The following is a 20,880-nucleotide window of genomic DNA, read 5'->3' as shown; positions in this document are numbered from 1 at the left end:
GATTACTACATGATCAGTGCAGTGATCATGGACACTTGAACCACCAACCATATGATTAATTGTTAATGCTCTCCACCAACTGAGATATTTAGATTTATATGTGTTAGGTAATCCATGGTCATTTTTACATAACCTGACCTGATCAGTGATTTTAATCCAGTCCGGAGCATAAAATGTAATTATATTTTTGACGCAACCTGTTGCCAAATAATGACAGACAATAGATCATTCATGTATGCAGATCAAAAGTAGTCCACTGTTGTAGCTGTTTTCATATAATGTCATATTAATGAGCCGCGTGCCTTACAGTATGTGCAAGAGAGAAAGAATCTTGAGGAACTGCTTTTTCTGTAACTACTGAAGAGGTGTCTCTTAACAAGCCAAGTGGCATTCTTACTAAAACCACTGTGCTGCTCACAGCTGCTATAGCAACTTACTAGTTGGTTAAAGCTTGCTTTCTGTTTTGCTGTTTGCCATGATCATGACTGAAAACAGATGGATCGTGAGAAAAGGGACTCGAATACTGCATCTGCTTTTTATCTCAGGATTGAACCTTACATGCATGCTTTCCTCATATCATAATTTATGATGCAAATGTATGAATGTGGTTGGCTATTTGTGAAGACAAGACTGTTGTTGTTATTATTGTTGGTATTCAACCTGCGGTAACATGCTACCTGTAATTTCACAGGATTTTGCTCCGTTACTCTGGGATCTTCAGATTTTCACCTAATTACCATGAGCAAGACCTACACTGAAGCAAAGACCTATTGCAGAGAGATGTACACTGATTTAGCAACAGTTCACAACTCAACTGATATGGATAATTTAATCAGTATAGTTCCAAGTACCATTGCCAGAGCCTGGATAGGACTGGAGACTAGCGGAGTGTGGATGTGGCATTGGTCCTGGCCTGATCAAAAACTGGATTTTTTAAAATGGAAGGTAGGAGAACCACAAATAAAGAATGAAGACGCATGTGCAGCAATGGATCAACAAGGAGAGTGGATTGAAAGTGACTGTGGGACCCAAAGAAGTTTTGTTTGTCATGGTAAGGGAAATGGCAATATTGCAATCAGAGTTATTTCAGATGGCACAAATCATGTTTAAATGCAAGTTGCAATGGTCTTTGTGTTCAAAATGTCAAACCTTTGGAATTGCAGGCAACAGTGATGGAAGTGCAGGAAACAGCACCACATCGGGTGATTGTCACTGAGTGGGTGACCACTCGGGTGATTGTGAGTGGTTACAACAAAGTGTTGACGTTAAGCTGTGGCTGCAGTTGCAGGTGGCTGACGGGCAGGAGGTCGGCGAGTGCACAAACCAGCTGATGGTGGTGAATGCAGACGGGGATCTAACTGGTGACCAGGTGATGGTTGTGGAGGACGCACACGGCCTGGAGGCCCTGACAGTCCTCACCCAGGGAGACAACACTCACCACTATATCGTCTACGTCCAGGAACACACCGTAGAAATCAACTAGTAATGCCAGCATGTCAACATCTGCTGGTTCATCAGTGTCAGCAGATCTGTTTACAAAAGGGAAGTAACATCAAATGGACAATTGGGCAATGCATTCAGGATTTAGTGGATGTTTCCATGTCATCATTAGGAACTTCCTTAATCAGATTTATTTTTCAGTGACTTCATAATTATGAAAACCATAAGTGCAATAACTGTTTGTGTGATTATGTGACATATTTTGTACTGACAAAGTATATTTGAATAAACCCTTGTCCTGAACTGCTCGATGCACTGGCTTCATTTTCTAAAAACAACAAATCTCCAAGTTGTTCAGATCAGTTTTTACTCAAAATGTTTTTTGTCATTAGAATTCCTTAAAGGTTTGTTAGTTTTCATATTATGACACACATTTGACGTTTGTGACAATATGATATGAGACAAAGCAACACAGACAATTTGTAATTTACTTTAAAGTATCACAAAATATTATTTTTCTAGTAATTTAACAATAGTAAAAGAGAAACATTTTAAATAATATCCAAGACGATGTGTTTCTCTTCCGTACTTGATTTGTGTATTAGAAAACTGAAATATACTATAAGACTTTACCATGAAGACAATATGAACATGCAGACACTGCAAACAGTCTGGAAAATAGGTCATAAAATTCAATAAGAAGTCCTGTCACTAACTTTTTAAAGTCAATAAACAAGCAAACAAGGAATATACTGTATACCCTTTTGTTTTGAATACAGTATATTCACATGTTTCTGAAAAATTAAACCATAGACTGCAAAATGTAGTGTGTGCCTGTGTTTTTTTACATTCATTTAGATATGATTAATGTCTGAATATTATCAAAGCTTGAAAAGTTTAAACCATAAAATAGCCTTACTGCACTTTGAATGTCAGAATTTGGTCCTGATTAACATACTTAAATTCTTAGGACAACTATTCAGAGAGAAAGATTATTTAGACAACTATGTGATCGAGAATTTGTAGATTTTCGCATAAAATAAACGTTTTTTAAATTCGTTTTTAAAACCATGAATGACATGTTGAGATGGGATTGCCAATAAAGCGAATATGAATGCACTGTGTGTCGTAATGTATGGACCAAACGGTCTTGAAACCTCGGCTAGAATCAAGTGAACAGGATAAACTATAATCAGAGAATAAGGACGTTGCAGAAGAAACATGTTGGCTAACGATATCATCGCACACTTTACAGGAATGCGATCTGACGCACAGCATGAATAAATAAATCACTCATCACCGGCGATAGTAATTTAGTCTACACAAGGGATTTAGCATGGAAAACATCCCGCAGCGGGTCTGCCAGCGGCCGCCCGGTCGAAGCCATGAGTGCTGCTAGCTAGTTTTTTGACGTCGTCCACAGGGATGACTTGCTAGGAATCGGTTGCTTCTGTCTTGCTCCCCGACTCGACCATCATGCTTAAGAATGAGGTTCGGACCGCCTACCTCACTAACATACGGACACAGAAATACAGAAATAAATAAATGAAGGAATACAGAAATGTAGAAATAGATTTATTTATTTAAGTTCTGTATTCATTTCATCATGTATTTATTCTTTTATTTATTAATTTCTACCTACCCCAGACTTTATTTGTCCAGTTATTGAGAACGTTCAAGACACACCAGTCGCCTACAGTGGAAGCAAGAAAGCAAAATGAATGAAATTTGGGAGCTTATGAGAAGAAGTAATTACAAATTACAGCGGCTAACTGTGGCTACACAGAGAAATAGCCACCTTGCCCAGCGGCTAACTGTGGTTCGAAATTACGCAGATGTGGTGTTGGCCCGAAATAATGACCTTGAACAGCGGCTAGATGAGGTTATACATGAAAATATTGAACTTAAAAAGAGGCTAAAGACAGCTGACCGTCTACAGAAGCTACATGTGGCTATGGAAGAAAGTAATGAAATTGCACAGCAGATAAAGGTAGTTGAACAAACCAACGCTGCTGAGACTAGGAGTTGGTGGTTTCACTGTGGCTGTCTACTGACAGCAGGATTGTTTGTTGGTGTCGCTGCCGCTGGAGTGGGAATGGTGAGAACTTTGTGTAGATAGTGCAACCCGCAAGTGATGCAATTGTGATTAGCACAAAGACAACATGTTGTGAGTGTGATGCCCACCAATGTGCTAGCGGGACGTGAAGAGCGAAGCAGGATGTGAAATCCTTCTTTTCGAGTGACTAAGCGCTCAGGAGACAACTGCAAACCTCTTAAGCTCGACGCCCCCAAATTTGGGGGCACTCGGGCTCAGAACCCCTCAAACTCACATGCGGAAAATAGCATGATTATTAGCCAGTAGCATGTATGTGGCTAATTTTTTTTTCGATGAAAGAGCAACGTATGGACAACAACATCATATAAGTCACTTCTAACACTCTCCCAACACAGTTATAGGCTACTCATATAAGTATAACAATATCGTGGCATAAACGCACCAAATCCGGGCCAGAAATCGGCGCTATGAGTACAGTAAATCAATGTTTGTACCCTCATGCTAACGGCTACCCAGTCATACAAAGCATGTAATAGCATTAGCACACGTGGCGGAACACGTAACTAACTTCTGTTTTACGATCCGTACAAACACTAAACCGTTGTGGGCGATCAAACATACCTTCATGCTGAACTTCGCCGACAAAAATCGTGGGTATGCGCCCAAGTTTTATGAAAATATGGATAATAACGTCGCGGAATTTCCGTTCCAAAGCTGTAGTCATTGCTGCCAACTGCATACTGTTGACTTCCGACTTGTTTCCAGAATAAGAGCGGTCAAGCAGGCTTGGGCGAGTGGTCAGACTGCCTGCGACCGGAAATTTCCGCCGGGGTACACGCGTCACTTCTGGCAACTTTATTGTATGAAATCTTTTGACGATCACCACCAATCTTGGCATGAGTCTTCCTAAGCCTGTGACGCGTCTAAGGAGGGGTTGTTTTTGGAAATCGACCGAGGATAGGCTGCCATGCAGCCACACACACACACATGAAATGAGAAAATCCTACAGATGACAGCCAAAACTGGCTCTGATGATGTTATGAATATGAATATGATTCCTATTATCTGTATTTGGATGTATTGAATCATATGAGTGATAAAGAAAGTGAAATATATAGTTATATAGTGTATAAAAGTACAATGTAAGAGCTGCAACAGCTGGTTCGAAAATGATGTCCTCGCCTGACTAAAACCTCTTATTCTTAACTTTATTCCACTTTATTCCACTTTAACCTTTTTTTAATAACTACTGATCAGTTATGCTATGACTTGGGAAACTTTCAGGGGGCTAGCTGCATTATTTCAATAACCTTTTATCACTGAAAGTGCATTTTTCCCAGGCGAGGCTGAATATTTTCAATTTCAGCTGTGTTATGTCTTATTTTCTATATTAACCAGCAACATATTCACAATATCACCTATGTAAACTATGTCACAGGTGTTGTGATCTGATTATATCAACAACAATTATTAAAATCGACCTTGTAGTTACAGAGCTATGGTCAGTTTTGTAGGGCTATGCTTTTTCGCTCAGAGACCTCAAAAACGGCTGCGAGCTTAAGAGGTTTTAAAATAATGTTTAGCATTTTAAGACCATCCTACAGTTATAGATTCTGTTATCCTTCATGTTCGAGAACATTTAATGTGCGTGTACTGTACCGAAAATAATGTCTTAAATAATGTTTATTTTCGTTGTTTAGTGCTGTATGGAATTGGTGTCCGTCTGCACTACATGTGCATTTGAGCAAGCACAAAGATAACATGTTGTGAGTGTGATGCCCACCAATATGTTGTCACATGTGTGTTATGTATTTTTGTTTTTATGCACAGCCAATATGTTTTAAAGTGAGCATACTTGTTTATTCCAGCAATAGTTTTATAAGTGACTGACCTAGTGGGAACAATGATGTTGCCACTAAAGCCACTAGAAGGCACTGTACTCCAGAGAAAGCTAGCACGACGTGAAGAGCGAAGCAGGATGTGAAATCCTTCTTTTCGAGTGACTAAGCGCTCAGGAGACAACTGCAAGGTTAAAATAATGTTTATTTTCGTTGTTTAGTGCTGTATGGAATTGGTGTCCGTCTGCGCTACATGTGCATCTGAGCTAGCACAAAGATAACATGTTGTGAGTGTGATGCCCACCAATATGTTGTCACATGTGTGTTATGTATTTTTGTTTTTATGCACAGCCAATATGTTTTAAGGTGAGCATACTTGTTTATTCCAGCAATAGTTTTATAAGTGACTGACCTAGTGGGATCAATGATGTTGCCACTAAAGCCACTAGAAGCCACTGTACTCCAGAGAAAGCTAGCACGACGTGAAGAGCGAAGCAGGATGTGAAATCCTTCTTTTCGAGTGACTAAGCGCTCAGGAGACAACTGCAAGGCTAATAATGTTTAGCATTTTAAGACAATCCTACAGTTATAGATTCTGTTATCCTTCATGTTCGAGAACATTTAATGTGCGTGTACTGTACCGAAAATAATATTTATTTTCGTTGTTTAGTGCTGTATGGAATTGGTGTCCGTCTGCACTACATGTGCATTTGAGCTAGCACAAAGATAACATGTTGTGAGTGTGATGCCCACCAATATGTTGTCGCATGTGTGTTATGTATTTTGTTTTCATCCACAGCCAATATGTTTTAAAGTGAGTGTAGGAAATTTGGGTTTAGAAGTGTTTTAAGAAATCATAATTAGAAGATTCATAATTGTAGAAGTGATTTGTAGTTAGAAGTGTATCTTAGTAGCACCTTTATCTGTTTGTGAAACTTGTGAAGTTTTTGCCAAAAGTTGCAAATCCTTATCTTTATATATAATGTTTACCATAGAAGTGTTAAGCCATAAAAGACAGTCATTGAATGTTTTAAACTGTAAAGAATAGTATGTTGGGAGTAAGGGACAGATAGATTTCTAGACAGGCAATTACAGGTCATACCCGTGCGAGGGTCCTGCGAGGAGGAGGAGCCAGCTGGATTTAGCCAATAGGAACTACGGACATTATGGGATGTTTTTTGAACTATGTAAGGCGGGAGAGAAAGAAATTCCGGCCTCTTGCTCCTGTACCACTGGGTGGGTGGTAACGTTTTTTGGGGTGAGCAGGTCATATTCGGTGTAACTGTAAATAATGTACTCCACTATGCAATTGTTTTAGCATGAGAGGTATTAAATGCTTTGTTTATAATTGAAACCGGTTCTCTTTGTGTAAGAGGCTGGATTACATGCGGTTTCCCCACAGTCTAGAGGTTCCTTGAACCTAACATGAGCACACTTGTTTATTCCAGCAATAGTTGTTGGCAATAGAACTATTGTTCTTCTAATCTTTATTCTTCAACTATTTCTTCCATACGTATTTTGACACTCTTCTTCTTCCACATTTGGCGTCCTCACGACGGCAACCAGTTACACGCACACAGGTGTATTTCTCTGTCTGTCTCTCTACACACACACACACACACACACACACACACACACGACTTGGAGGCATTGTTAGACCTCCTGTCTGTCTGTCGCTCTCTCTCTGTCTGTCTGTCTGTCTGTCTTTATGTCTGTCAATTCAATTCAAATTCATAGGGCTGGCTCTGGTTTGCCTTGGACCGGCCCTCAGACAAACTGGTATAGGCTAAAGCTACAGGGGTTCTTCCTATGATACACTGAACTCCTCTCTCCTCTTCTTCATCTCTGTCTGTATGAATTGATGTTCCATTAATGCTCATTACTAACTTTACTTCTTCCCCGGAGTCTTTTTGCTTTCTCCCCTCAGTTTCCCATGACCACAGTTTTATCTGGACACTGGTCCTTCCACCAGCCATGGCCCTGCTGACACCTACTACTATCTTTATTATTAACATTATTGAACCTATTACCGATACCATTAATGCACATTACTGACTTTGTTTCTTCCCCGGAGTCCTTGTGCTTTCTCTCCTCACAGGTTTCCATGGAGCATTGTTTCATCTGGACCCTGGTCCTTCCTCCTACCATGGCCCTGCTGACTCCAACTGCTAATATCACTTTTATTATTATTCATATTACTATTTCATATTACCGATACCATTAATGCACATTGTTGACCTGCTTCTTCACCAGAGTGTCTGTACTTTCTCGCCTCACAGGTTCCCGTGTATCCGGGTTATACCTGGACCTGGTCTTGCCTCCTGCCGTGGTTCTGTATACATTGAATGTGTTGTAATTACAATGAATGTGTTGTAATTCAGTTATCCACACATGACATCTATTGCACTTCTGTCCATCCTGGGAGAGGGATCCCTCCTCTGTTGCTCTCCCTAAGGTCTCTTCCTCTTTTCTCCCCGTTAAAGGTTTTTTTTGGGGGAGTTTTTCCTGTTCCGATGTGAGGGTTCTGGGACAAGAGGATGTCAAATGTGTACATATTGTAAAGCCCTCTGAGGCAAATTTGTAATTTGTGATTTTCGGCTATGAAAAAATAAAAAATTGAATTGAATTCAAATTTTGCATTATTGGCATGAACGTTTACAAACGGTATTGCCAGAGCATCAGAAAATTAAACATACAATAACATCAATACACGATAATATCAATACACAATAACATTAATACACAATAATATTAATATCTCTCTCTGTCTGTCTCTCAAATTCAAATATTACAAATATGGAGAATAAAGTTTCCTCTATTTAAAGAGAGCAGACAATTCTTAATTTTCATATAATTAGTACCAAAGTGCACCCAAGTAACAAACCTAAACATGACTAAGTTATTCCTGTTTATTGAACAGTCCAGCTATCCTCACCGCATTTGGCTTCTCGAGGATAGTCATAAAACTGTCTTTGTATCGGCATTATTCATGCAGGTAATAATACAATGACAACTAAGAATAAAACTATCCGCTGCTGTGAAGTTCAACTTCAAGCAGATCATTTTATGTTATCTTGGCAAGGAGGAGATTTTTCTGTTGTTGCCAGAAACCTGTAGCCAGCTCCTCTTGGAGAAAAGACAGCATGGTGCCAGCAGTGGAACGACTGCCTGAGACTGTTGTGTCTCATTATGGCCATCCAGAAATCTTAGCAGCGTTCCTCATCAGTCGGTATAACCATCAGTGATAATCGGCGCTTCATGGTGTTCTGCACTGCTCCTGGCTTTGCTGTCAGACTCTGAATAACAGCTACCATTCAGACTGGGCTGTTAGTCGTTACACTGATAATATAACAATACATATTGTGAGAGATTGCACACATACTATATTATTTTTCTAAACAAAAACACACACATACACACACACACGCGCACACGTACCCATTGCCTCAGGTGGTAATCAGGAAGTTACACTGTGCACAAATTAGGAAATAAACACTTTATTGTGTTACAAACAATAAAATTCATAAAGCCATGAAATTATTATAGTATTTAGAAACAAAATGAACAAAGCGGGAAAGGATTCAAAATCCTATTTGGAAATAGCTACAAAGAAAAGACAACTGCAACTTGAAGCCAACGTTTAAGCCCTTGTTGCCTCTCAGAGAGCAGAGGGCACTATGTCCATTCTGTCTCAGTAGGTTTCTGTTTTTCTGTTTCAAGGCTCTGGAGCAGTGGGAGTATATCAGAAAGACGTGCACAAACATAAACTGAAAAAAATAAATAATAATAATACATCTAAAAAGAATATATGTCACTAAATGATTATCTTAGTGGAAGACATGATCAAAATAAATGAAGGATTACGTTCATTAAAACTTAATGTAACAATTCAAAACTAATCAAGAAGGCTTAAAATGTAAACACTCTTAGGAAAAAAATGTAAAATAAAAGGTGGATCCTTCTTTTAGCTGTAATTAAAATTTAAAAAAATCACATAAAAATGAAGTTTTTCTCTCGTATTCTTTAAGACTGTCTTTAATTCTTTGAAGTCTTCTCCAACACCCAGTCAATGACCTAGAACAAGAAAACATTTAGGTTTAGAAGGACTACAAAGCCAAGCTGAGAACCATTGGTGTCTGGTGGTGTTACCTGTTTAACGTTGCTGCTGGCTGCCTTCTTCATCTCCTCATGCAGACCACGAGATGTCTTCAGATCCTGGGATCAAACAACAGATGAGGAGATCACTCTGACTGACAGTACGGTAAACTCAAGTGGGCTTTACATCATACACATCAGATATTTTAGGCCAAAGTTGAACACATTTGAAGTGGGGAGAGGATATTGGTAGAACAGAGTAGAGAAAAAAAGCAAAGTGTAACATGTACTCAAATATCTATAAAATATTCTTGAGCATTTTCAGCTACTTTATCCTGCAATACATTTCAGAGGGAAATGAATACATACAAACTATACAGTGAGTTGTATTAGATTAAACTACATATTTGTCCATCATCAAAATCAAACACTTGAAACAGGCCAGTGATGCGTCACAGGAATAAATGATATGCAGACAAAAGAAGTAAACTGTCCATCAAGAAATGTGTGTTTTTCTTCAGTGTGGTATCCATTGTCCTATAAACCTGAGGTGCCTGCAGTGATGCCAAATACTTACAGAAAGAAAAATAGCAATGAAAAATACTATCTACACAAAAACAAACATCTAGGATAAATCAAACACTCAAAAAAAATGAAATATATAGCTTCGACAGTGGATTTACATTCAGTGAGCTTGCAGGTACAAAACATACAAATATTGTACTGGTAGCTTCGCCACAGGAAAAACACAGTCCTGGAATAAATAGATCTGCCTTTAATCTTGTCACAGCAACTGTTCAGAGGAAACACGATAGATGATTGTGAGGAATCATCTGTGCCATTCAGTCTCATGAGGAGAAAGGCAGCTTTTAATCTCCGTCCTGAATACACTGCGATCATTATTTCTGAGTAGGGCCAACTGTCCTTTCCTATACTTGGGTTTGGATGATAAGCCTGTTTGAATAGTAATCACAAATCAGAACAAGCCAAGGTTGCGATGCAGATTGTGAGCTGTATGTGTGTGTGCAGTGTGCACTATGTCACGTCGCCACGTACATGTTTCTGTCATTGCACACTGTACCCTAAAAATACATAAAAGATGGGAGAGAAAAGTGTGTGTGTGCGTCTATGGAGGCAGGCAGCAGGTGACATGATAATGGTATAGTTGTAAAGTGATTTTTCTGCGACATTATAACGCAGCCCACGGATTCACAGTGATCGTATGCAAAACACAAAATGTTAATCTTTCCTGGAGCTTTTGCACAACTCTCATCTGTAGTAGAAAGACAGTAAGTGTGCTGTGTGTGTGTGCAGTTTAGATAGATAGTTACTTTATTAATCCCGCAAGCTTTTATAGATAGTTGAATATCACAGGTCTGGTATGCAATCCAAGGCAAACTTGAACCATGTTTACTGTAAATCACAAACTAGTTGGTATGAGAGAAATGCAGTGTTATGCCGTCGTGGTCAATGTCCGCTACCAAAGTGCCTCCTAACAAGAAACTTCAACCACCTTACATGAAGGGAAAACGTATTTGTAGTTCATGTATGAACCAAAAATCCACAGTGAGTGCTCTCCATGCTTCCTGCTAGAAATACACAAACAAGTGAGGTTGACACGCTTTGATGAGTCAAAGTTAACAGTTATATCTAGATTATTTCTATAGCATGAATATGTTGACTTTTAAAATAACACACACACACACACAGACACTCACCCTGTTGTGTTTCTGGGAGCGTGACTCTTTGGAAGGTTTGTCCTCTGCTTTTTCGTAATGGCTCTTCAGCTCCTGAGGTTTAAGTTTGTCAGCAGGGGGAAGAGTCACCAAACCTGGGTAGTAATGTCAGGAAAATGAACAACAAGGCATTTCAAATCCTCAGCATATGTCTGAGTAGAACAAGACTTAATCCTGATCATAATAATATCAATATAAATATGTTTATATCATTTAGTCAAACTGAAACATGTGTTTAGGCTCTCCTGTAAACAGTCACTACAGTCAGACACCAGACATCTCTTTATTATTTTAGGAGGTCTTCCAAAGTTTTCACCTAAACATTTTGAGGATTGTTGAAGAAAGTTTGAATTGGTTAAAACATGTTAATAAAGTTTGTTCTATACAAACAGGATCTCTTTCTGATAAGTGTGTTGTTCCACAACGATATGATATACAGAGGAGATGCATTTCATTTTGCAAATCTACAAATTTGCAAATAATACATGCTAATAATAATAGCTTTATTGGTAGCTTTTTGATGTCATAATCACATTTAAAAGATATTTTAGGCTTTTAAAGTTATTCAATAAAGAATTCCATACAAAAAAAGAGTAAATTACTACATATGATGTATTGATGTTATAAGTATGTATCCTGTTGTGAGAAGAGATGATGGATACAGTTTGGAATTGCTGCTCTTTGTATAATGTGATATCCTCATTCTGGTTGCATGTCTAGGATGTCACGAAACAATTAAGATGATGAATTTTACTTAACACTATAATCAATGGTGTGCAGATTTTCTCACGCATATTTGCCAGTTTTGAAGCACCTATATACTAAACTACAACAGATTGAGAGTGTTGTTCATTAGATAGTCCGATCGTTAATACCGTGCACACACCTGAGGCTGTGGACTGAGATCTGCTCGGCTGTTGACGTAGAGACCTAATGGCAGGGTGTGTCCCACTGCTGCCACTGCTCTGAGAACAGAGGGAGTCACTGCTCTCTGACTTCACCAGCCTGGATCATTCACACAAAAACATTAAGACACAAACATGGTAAACATTGTTGGTGCAACCCCAAGATCCATCCATCGATGTGTCCATTCATTCATACGCTTTCTTGGCGCTAACCAGGACCAACACACATCCTCATCCTCATCCTCATCATCATACCTCTTGCGAGGATAACCTCCGATAATGTCTGTGTTCCTCGACCTGCGCTTGAGTCGCGCTACATCAGCGTTCTGCAGAGTCTCTCCGTCAGGCACACTTACTGGTTCTGACATCACAGCAGGGGAGGGGGCGGGGCTGAGGGCGAACGGGAGGGCACAGGGCTCCTTGGAGCAGGTAGTTTGGGTCTCGTATCGAATCAGACGGGACTGGAGTTTTACAAAGGCCTGGTCCCGGTCCAAGGACCGCTGATTGTCCAGGCAGAACCTAAATGAACAAATACATTTTTATGAATCTTAAATTAAGAAGGAACGGAGACTGATGTGGCTTGCTACTGTCTGAGCGTCTGTTGATCATAATACATTTTTCATAGCTGCATTGTACTATAAAATACCAGTTACTGTAGCTGAACAGTCGCTGCATAGCTTCTAGAAACTTACTCTATGCCATGGTAGTGGGACACTGAGGCTTTGTTGAAGGGCATCTGGCTAATTCTCCTGGGAGAAAGGTCTGGTGACAACTGAAACACGTTATTACTGGAGAGAGAGACAATGAGGGAGAAAGAGAGAGTAGGGGTGGGGGACAAAAACATAAAAAGTTTATTAAAGAAAATGTTTTTCTCTTCATTGAATCACAAATAAACATTTTGCTGATTAAAACAGTTTTTGACATGATTATTAGGACTAACTGATGACTGCTCTGCTCCTTTTTTAACCCAACTCAATAATATTTGTTTGTAGCAGGCTTATGATCGTAATCAAATCCTCATTATAGCCTCATTAACTGTCATTCATAACAATGCTAAAACAACCTGAATACAGCATGTGTGTGTTCATTTGGAAATCTGTTATTTTATTAATACGTCCTGTTTCATGATCATCTTTGTGTGAGCCACTCTCAGCCGGTTGTCTGCTTGTAATCCTGTCAGTCTGTGGCTGCCTCGGTCTACACGACTGTCTCTTTATGTCTTCCTGTGTGAAGGCCTATATGTGCCATGTGTGTATAAGCTTCAGCCAGAAAATATGACTGAACCTACCCTCTATTGATAGCCAGGAGTTGTAGATCCCCAGTGGGCAGGCCATCAGATGTGAAGTGTTTTAGAAGTTCTTTGGCATCCAGAGGAGCTCTTTTGACTGTCTTTAGGACCCAGCAGACTATCACTGGAGCCCGGACCTAACAGACCAAATCTGACACACACACAAAATACACTGTAGATCATAAACAGCATATAAAGAGCACATACCTGTCATGTGTCTATTTAAATATCATTTAAGGATTCAAGGATAATGTAGTGTCATCATTATGCAACGCAGGGTTGCACAACAAAATATAACGAAACACTTGTGCATTTTTTTAAATTTGCATCAGGATGAATGTAAACCGCAGCAACAAAAACAATCCTCTGGGCAGATAACAAGGCCGGCCTCTTGGCAGACATTAAAAGTTCAACACCAGGGGAACAAGTCTTATTTCATCCATCTTATTTCCCTGCGACCGGACATTAGCCGGGGACAGACTAGCCTTCGGTCCTAGCTGGGTTAGCTTCGGTTCCATCTCGGCCTTCTCCTCTCGAGGCAGTCGACTCAGCTTTCTGTGGCCTCCGGGCCGGCCCTGCCTGGCTGATTGTTCCGAAGATGCATTGGGCGGTGATCGTTGTCATTTATCGATGTTGATGAGTGTATCTCTGTCACATGCCATACGTGCTCCAGCAATAAAGATGCAAAGACAACAAATTAAAACAAAAATGTACCTTCTCTTCTGTCTTCTCCTCTGCAAGTTCTCTATGTTGTGGAGGACACTCCTCTCAGGCCAGTCAGATAGCAGGTGGGAAATGTTCGGAAGACCTACAACGAGGAAACATCAAGGCTCAGCTGGTCGTTCCCAATGATTCATTTGGTAAATTCCCCTTCAGCAAGAGCCAACATTGCTGAATATGAGTCTCACGTGAAACATTTGTATTTGTCTGATTAATAATGTGAGTAGTTAAATTGTCTCCCTCTTCTTCAAAACCTCAATAGGTTGATTTCCATTAAACTGCAGTCACAGGTTGTCTCCCCATTGAGAGGAGTATACCGTGCCCCGAAATCTCACACTTCAAAAGAAGCCTTTAAGTCTGAATGAAACGATCCTTACTTTTGCAGTATACTGCAATTACTGCTTGGCATTGCTCGAGCAGGTTCACTGACAAGATGACGGTTTTTCATGCACAGAAATGTCCGTAGGTTGTAAGTGTGATATATGAAGAGACTGAAGCTCTCCGCCAGTGGTTTGACAGCCCACACAGAGTCATTCACACCTTCAGGGCGCTGCAGAAATGCAAATGCAAAAAGACATTCCTAATGGACTGCAGAAGCAGCAAATAATATTCTCCAGAGCAGAGGGTGGGCAAGGATTATAGAAAACAAAATACCTGATGTGCAACTTAGAAAGTGTGTCTCTACGTGTTTACATCCATCATCACTTCTCTTAGTAGAAGCTTACTGGCTTCACCAAATGGAGAGCTAAATATAGGTAAATGGTACAAAATATGAAATCGGGAGGACACGCACAAAGACAAGGCCGTTATGTGGACTGTTTGGGAGAATTAGACGAGTTCCAATACAAATACACAAGCTGAGGCAAATCTAGTCACATAGGTCGATGCACAAGACTCACAAGAAAAGAGTTTGTATCTAGTTCCGCTCGTTAACTTACCACTCCATAAAGGTAACACAACCAAAGAAGATCATTTGTTTAAATGCTCTGACAGCATGCTAGCAATGAGGATAACCATCCTGGAATAATAAGAGAACACCACCGAGACAGAATAGGGACGTTGTTCCAGGTCTTCACATTCTGCCTGCACAATAACAACTTAAAAAAAGAAAGTGTTATTTCAGGGGTATAAACAGAGCATTCCCCAGGGTGGTGTAGGAGGAGGTGGTCTGTGAGCGGGAGGAGTTTCATTGCATCTACTGCAGCTCTGGATGGATCCATACCCGAGTTGTTGGCGGCTGTGCTCTCCTCCTCGTCTGTCAGACAGGTGGCACCAGAGGGCAGAGTGGAGTCAGTCATCTTCAGATACTGCTCCCTGGCCAGACTCAGAATGACCTTCAGGTCATTGACGGGTATTGAGGTTGAAGCGGACGCTTCTTCTTTTTGTCCTAGACACACAAACAGACACTGGGTTTAATCTTGGCAACATTTAAAATGTAGGTTTTGACTTTTTTTGGTTTCTCGCTGCACTAAACTTTTGAATTTCACTACTCAACACCAGACTAGTTTTTTCCCTCGACTACAACAAACTCCAAAGATCTATGTGATGAAACAGGGAGACTCTCTTGCTTTAATTATGGGAGATAAGTCTCCTCTCTGATGTAGCCCCAATAAATGTACGTCTATCTATATAACTGTCAAATTGCATCATTTTGTAAATTTTACTTGAGTTGTAAAATTCATTAGTAATTATTCATTGTCTTGAGTATTTATTTTTTTGCCTGATATCCAACAGAATAGTCGTAATCGGTGGAGTGGGCGGATTCAAAGGTCTGGACCCAGGCAACTATTTCTTGTCAACAAAAGCTGCAGAGTGCCACGGGTGTGAAGGGGCACATTAAAAAAAGGTTCATGCTACATTATAAACGGTTAAGAGTTAGATAAGCAGTGAAATTGAAAGACGAAGTCCTTCGCACGCACCAGCATCAGCTTGAATACTCATCACATGCAGAGACAGACTGATTACAGCCTATGAGACAAACAACAGACCCATGATGGTGCACACACACGTTTCACATCATCAAAAAAAAAAACTTCCAGTGAACTTCAGTACCATACTTCTAACTTTTGACATGCCTTTTCCCAATTTAATGCCAAGTCAGAATACATTGCAATGAATTTCATTAAGGTCTCTGGTCTCCAACGAGTTGTGTGTCAGGGTACGGACAGGGTTAGCGTCATGAATCAGACAATCCCCATCAGGCTGTAACAATGACTGCTGAACAGTGCGCACCATCAACCAGGTGTATGTATGCGGGTCTGTCATGAAGTGTCAAACAATATTCCTGAAGAGAAGACACAACAATTATTAGACGAGTCACAACAGGTTATGTGAAGAATCTGTGCCCATAAAAATGCATGAGCCTCCTCTACTGGTCTGTGAGAGGTTGCTTCTCCATCCTGCTTGGGGGCATGAACGTTTGATTGACACATCTTAGAGAACTCAAGGTGCTGCTCTGAGGGCTTTTCTTGGATATTATCATCCATTAAGCATGCAAGCATTTAAAAAAAATTTGCATTGGTAGCACTAAAACACAACAAAAGTGATGATGAAATCTGTTCGACTTAAACAGTGTGCTGTATTTTCTGTCTTCATAATGTTCGACTTCTACACCACCTACTTCTTATTCCCAGAATTACAGTATATTCTGGGATTCGTGTTAAAAGTAGAACTTACTGAGATATTCTTGGAGTACCAGTGTCTGGACCCGGGTCACCTTCTTCTCTCTCTTCAGCAGGCCGGCTCCTTGAAGACAGGGAAGAGGGTAGAAGATGCTCCCGACAGCGCTTCCTGGTCGATGAGAGACAAACAGTGAATGAAAAATGTGCTAAACCTCAACCGTGTATTCATTCGGAGAGGACTTTGCAGAATGTTTTGATATTTCTCGAGCTTGTCATCGGATCTCATTAGCATACGGTCAGCAGAAGAGAATGAGGCAGTACATAATGTGTCTGCATCACAAAATGTGTGGATTGGCCTCTTCAAAGATTCCTGGAAGTGGTCTGATGGGAGCAAAACATCATTCCGTTACTGGAAACCCAGTCAGCCTAACAACATTCGTGGGCAGGATTGTGTTGCTGCTATATTCAAAGATAAAGGGCGGTGGAATGACCTGAAATGCAGCGGCAAGCGTTTTTTTGTTTGCAGTGGGGGTAAGCAAAGCGATCTTTATGTTATTATATTATGTTTTGTGACCTGACACAAGACACAACAGAGCTACATCTATAATCCGTGTTTATTAATTCATTACTTACTCTTACAGCAAGGAAATCAATTCCAACAAACACATATCAAACAAGTACACAGCAGATGGCAGCAAATCGGACGACTCTTCAAAGCACTTCATCTCAAGATGTGATTGTAACATATCCTTTTACTTTGGCTACTACCAATCAATCACACACTACTAATATTATAGAAGCAACAACTGCCAATAACCTGACGACACCAAATACAACAGATCTTGTGTCAAGTACCCCAAATACTGAGCTCAACAATGCAACTACAGAAATGTCAACTGTGACACCTACACAGCAACCTCCCAGTACTACTGCACAAGTGACCACAGACAGTGCCTCTACACTATCAACACTGATGGGGACTTCAGCCCAGACCACTACACCGTCCTCCACTCTAAAGCCAACTGAAAACAGTCAAAGTTTTCCAACAGGTATGTTTCAAATTAGCATGTGCCTTTGTGTTCATTTTGCATACATTTCCATGATGAATGAAGAACTATTTCTCAGTTTTTTTCCTTAAAGACAACCTGATACTAACCCAAGAAAATATGACATGGATTGAAGCTATGGGTTACTGCAGGGAGCACCATATTGACTTTGTCCACATTAGCAGCAAAGACATTCAGGGGAAGGTGGCTGAAACGGCAAAGAACGCCACATCACTTCATGTTTGGAATAGGTCTACGGTACACTTGTAAGTTTAACTTTTGGTTCTGGACTGAGTCGACTTCTGGCTGTTACCACAATTGGGCCCCGGGACAAGGATCTGAAGGGAAATATGACTGCGATGTTACAGGTGCCATTGAGGCCACTGGGAGGCAGCAGTGGGTAGGCTTGCCTGAGACAGAAAAACTGAATTTCATCTGCGACACATGCACTGGATGAATGTGGAGGGCCAGAGTCACCCAGGTGATAATGTTGTTGTTGCAGCTTTCATAATCCTGTAAATTCAAAAATGTTTGTTTGTTCTTTTCAGTCATGATTCATCATCTGATAAAGTGTTTTTGACAATAGTAACATCAGTGGACTTTGATGAACTTCAATAAAGACATCGTGTTTATTTTAACGCTAACGTATGACGTCATACTTCTGCCTTTGTTGAACTACAGCTGCCTTCACTATTGTTGGGACTGAATTTCATTACATATGAAAACCTCATGTGGTGTGTAGGCGTGCACATTCACAGTCATGGGCAGCAAGAGTAATGTGAGAACATTGATCTGCTCTATGCCTTTCACTCAGGGGTTACTATTTGCATGTTGACCCCCTGGGTTGGGCCCCAAAGATTGTCTTTTTTGGACCACCAGAGTGTGGCCCCGATCCAGACTGCCTGCTGCCCTCTCTGACCTGACCTTCACTAGCGGCCACATGGAAGACAGAGCTCACAGACACTCACCTTCCTGTCTGCACCCTTGAGTTACAGGGAGCATCTTTAACCATGGGAACTGGAAATTATACAACATTTTCCCTGATTTGTCAAAATCTCAAACTGACAAAAATGCAACTGTGAACAGGCTGTTTTCACTGTTATCAGACAGCTTGTTACATAGAACTGATCTTTGGAGAAACATCATGTGGTTGCCTTTGTATTTTTACGTTCATTTTGTCGCTTTTCACAACACAGTACTAATGTCCCTTCTTTTTTAAATAGTTGGTGTCAGATAAATATGAATGGGCTTTAACTGTCAGTTGGTACATGTTAAAGTATATGTTCCTTGAGGTGGAAAGAATAATACACCACAGGAAATAAACTGGGCTTAATACTGTAAGCAATTCTGACTGCTATCAGTGAAAACTATTGGAAAACAAATGGCGATAATTGGTGCACACTGAAGTGAGTCCTTAAACCCCAAACTGATAAAGTTATACGTATTTATATCCCAATATGCCTATAGGCCTAATATTATTCACCACTTTGAATGTTACCGAGTTATAAGTATTGCACTTACAAAAGTGGTATTAGTATATGAGTATGTTTTTATCATTGAATCAAATAACCCCATATAACCACTGAATACTAGTACGCATATAGCTTGTAATCCACCGCTGCATTTTAATAACTGCTTTTGCATCCACAATGAGGGTCTTGTCACTTGTCAATTACCACGGACCATTACACATGAGTGTGTCATAGCTTAGTTTCTTCCTCAATAGGCCTTGGTCAGTGAGCCTCCCATCAGTTCAATGTTAATGTCCCATTGGGTCCAGTCAGTCAGTCAGTCTCTGGACTACCCCCTCACCTCCTTTTCTCACCCTCATCTCCTCTTGTTGCTGTCCAGCTGGCTCTGGCCTCTGACCCTTTAACCCTCACTCCTGACCCCAGAGGACATTCCCACGCCACACCCTTTTGTGTACACCTCTCCATGGAAACCCAGTGGTCACTCCCTCCGCATTTTTAGAGATTATGCTGATAGACATAATTCACTTTCACTGGGATCAGTGTAATGCAACCTAATTACGCCTAATCCCAATTCAAGTATGAGGTTCTACAAAACTGAAATGTACATTTTTATTAAGAGAGCGTGTGAAAAAAATCTTACCAATGTAGGACATAAGATATATCCTTAAATGTACATGTCAGTTAATCATATAAGTTATTAGCCTCACTAAATACAATGCAGAATATATTTAATAAATCAAAAGGTTAAATACAGCAACAAAATGCTGCTGTCTGAGGGTCCAAAACATTGAATATATTTTTATTATAACTATCTTTATTGTTATCTATTCTGGAATTTCTGAAAGTGAAATTTAAAAAATGAGTACAAATATTAGTTTTTAACTTTACGTCTCTCTACCTGACATGCACACTTGTGTCCTTCCCTTTCTCATTTTCTTCTCTGAGTGTGCACCCCTCCACAGATCCCTCCCTTCCTTTCCTTCTGTCACTTTCACAGTTAATTGTAGAAAAGAGATTTTCTCTATTGAGGCCTGGTCTCTTAGGTAACCCCACTCCTGCATGAAATGAGATGGATAGAAGGAAGGAGACAGAGAGGGGGACATGGACAGGCAAACTGAACAAGCAGCGGTTGAGGACGGATGCAGAGAGTGTACTTTACAATATTTTAAAGAAGTTAGAATGAGCAACAGTTTTATATTTCATATACATAGGAACACATAATAAATAGCTGCTTCTTTGGGACTATTATCACCGTATTATTGATGGTGCATGATGTAAGTATGAAAATATTTACTTTTTCACTTGGTAGTACAAGTTGATTCACTAATATGCCAGTCTATAGGTAGGAAATAATGGGAATTGTTAGCTGAACAATATGTAGATTTTTAAAGCATGTAGTGGTACAAACCTTTGGAACATGGATTGTATATAATCTTATTTTAGCAGCTACACTTTAATTATATTTTTGAATGTGTGGCCTGCTTTCCTCTGGCAGGTCATTCATTCTTTCGAAAATGTCAGTGCACTTTGCATATATATATATTTCTGCATGTTTTTATGAATGATTGTATTTTATGAAACCAACCATCCTCTGCAGGAGTTCCTCCCAGGGCTATATTGCTGTTCATCCCAAGTTTGACAGGGAGTCTGGTGTTGATTGTCC

General features: G+C 40.1%; 1 pseudogene; it reads right to left on the bottom strand.

Moving 5' to 3' along the window:
- Positions 1-8,814: 8,814 nt before the first annotated feature.
- LOC142969666 (mdm2-binding protein-like) lies at positions 8,815-19,682 on the bottom strand (annotated as a pseudogene).
- Between the last annotated feature and the right edge of the window lie 1,198 nt (positions 19,683-20,880).

The sequence above is a fragment of the Anarhichas minor genome, unplaced genomic scaffold (assembly GCF_050575085.1).
Source record: "Anarhichas minor isolate MPS153535 unplaced genomic scaffold, ASM5057508v1 ptg000041l, whole genome shotgun sequence".
Taxonomy (NCBI): domain Eukaryota; kingdom Metazoa; phylum Chordata; class Actinopteri; order Perciformes; family Anarhichadidae; genus Anarhichas; species Anarhichas minor.
This window is presented reverse-complemented; position numbering and strand designations above follow the sequence as displayed.